Consider the following 2528-nt stretch of genomic DNA (forward strand, 5'->3'; position numbering starts at 1 on the left):
GCTCTGTGTCAGGCATTTGGGACACAGGTGAATCACTGAGATAGTTTTTCCACTCTGGTGGGAAGGGGTGGGTAGAAACAGGTCAGTGGTCATAAAGGTGTTTTGAGATGTGGGTCACAGGCAGCCCAGGTTGGCCTTGAACTTCCAATGTAGCCAAGGTGACCCTGACACTGAATATCTGATCCTCCTGTCTCTACCTCCCAAGTGCTGGGATTACAGGTATGCTCATTAAGTGTTCAGTTGCAGAAATGGGAATGTGTGCCTAGCAGGGCCCACTGGATGAAGGAGCCCTGTAGGAGTGGGTTTTGGTGAACATGCTAAAGATAGTGTGGATGGTGGATCCTTGGGACGGTCTCGGAGGGTGCATTCCCATACATAGCCACAAGGTGGCGACGGAGACCAGGTTTGCCTTTTGTTTTTAATAATTTCAGTTAGGAAGGTTTCGAGAGTAATTTCCATAACTCCGAATTCTCCTTACATCAGACCCATCATATTCTAACATCCTGCCGCTCCCACTTACTAACAACATGCACACCTCCCCCAGGTGATGCAGGCAAGTTGCACGGGTGATCTGTAGCAGATGGCTTGACAACACTTCTATCAGACTTACCAAACCCCACTCTAAAACCAGGAGTCAGTCCCCATCGTGCGTTTCATAGTGTTTTTGCCCCAAAAGTTCTGAGACTGTCATTTAGATGTTACCTTTTTTGTTGTCTTTAAATTTTTTCCAGGTTTAATTCAACTTACTAAATTTTCTTGGGCTGATTCAAACTTTAATATTGCACATATGAATTTTAAGGGGAGGGTCTGGGGATTTAGCTCAGGGGTAAGGCTATGACTTAGCGTGAACCCTGGAGACAGCTACTCTCATGCTGGGATTTTGGGAAGGAGCCTTTGCCCATGAAAGAAAGACCTGGTGTTCTCGCTTCACATTGGTTTCTCTGCATACCTACAATCCCAGAACTTGGGAGGCTGAGGCAGGAGGACCACTATGAGTGTGGCACCAGTTGGAGCTACAGAGTGAAACCCTGCCTCAAAATTTATAGATAAGTCAGTATGGGTTTTGAAGCTCTAGAACTGTTTGTGCATGCATGCGTATGCGTATGTGTATGTGCATGCAAGGTGTGCATGTATGAGTGGTGTGTGTGTGTGTGTAGAGCGCAGCATGTAAGGCTCTGTGTGTGTGTGTGTGTGTGTGTGTGTGTAAAAGCCCACTGTAGGCTCCTGGCTTGCTGTGGCCAAGCCTCTCTGCGGCCCCATGCACCCCCTTCCCCATGCTTTGTACCTGTCCATGCCCAAGGAGGCAGGCTGCTGGGCCAAGGCTTTTCGACCGCTCTTCTCTTCTCGAAGCTGGGCTCTTTTTAATCCCTCTCCACTTTTTTTTTTTTTTTTTTTTTTGAGACAGCTTTTACTGAGCCATGGTTAGGCTAGACTGACTGACCAGGGAGCGCCAGGGAGCCCCAGGAAACCTCCTGTGTCTACCTCAGCATCCCTGGAATTACAGGAGGCAAAGATACAGAGCCCAGTTTTAAGTGGGTCCACCGAACCATCTCCCCAGTCTGATATCAAATCCTGATTCCCTATCTGGCCTGATGGAACAGCAGACATGCAAGGGCCTTGTCCATGGGAGGCGAGCAGGCAGAGCAGAGCTCTTACTTGGCAGAGCAGCTTGGCTGCATTCTCAGAAGTAGATCAAGCAGGATTTGATAAACAGTGGGTTTTTAAGTTCTACTCTTGAATGAGCACCTAGTGTGTGCTGCACACTGCTTTAGGCACTGGGGACAAAGCCACAAAAGAGTCTCAGAGACAGTTGAGCCCTTATTGGCAAGTTTTTGTCTTTTGTAGCTGGGAAGTTCTTTTGCTACCACTATGGCAGAATTTTCTGACATGTATAGATTTTGGGGGGCCCAGACTCACTCGAGATCCAAGGCTGCTCAGGGAACACCCACATCTTGACTACTTGGTCTTTTGTGGGGTCAGTGACAAAGGACACATTCTGGAGTGTTGGTGAGTGACATCAGTTCCTGACTACCAGGTCTTCTAATAAGAAGCCTCTGGTCATGTGCTGGAGTAGGTGGCTTGTGACATTGTGACATGGGATTTAGCCTTCCGTGAAGGAGGCAGCTACTGTCACTCATGACTTGCTGCACCTCTTAGCAGGCTCTGTCACTCCTGACTTACACCCTCCTGAAATGTAAGAACATTCTAGATAAGTTGGATTATGTCAAATGAAACTGGGATTTTGGTTTGTGTTTTCACACATGGTCTTACTACACAACCCAAGCTGTCCTCAAATCTGCAATTCTCCAGGGTTGGCCCCTTAGTACTGGGGTTACAGGCATATGCCTCTCTCCCTGAGTGCTTTCCTTTATAAGAGTTGTCTCTTCACAGCAGTAGAACACTGACCAAGACAATGGGTATAAGAATAAACCATTAGGGACTATTTTAAGTGTTGATATATCAAAATAATAGTAATAGATTTTCCTCTACAGAGGATAGTAATGCCAGACTCTCTCTCTCTCTCTCTC

The sequence above is a fragment of the Mus pahari genome, chromosome 2 (genome assembly GCF_900095145.1).
Source record: "Mus pahari chromosome 2, PAHARI_EIJ_v1.1, whole genome shotgun sequence".
In the NCBI taxonomy this organism is placed as follows: Eukaryota; Metazoa; Chordata; class Mammalia; order Rodentia; family Muridae; genus Mus; species Mus pahari.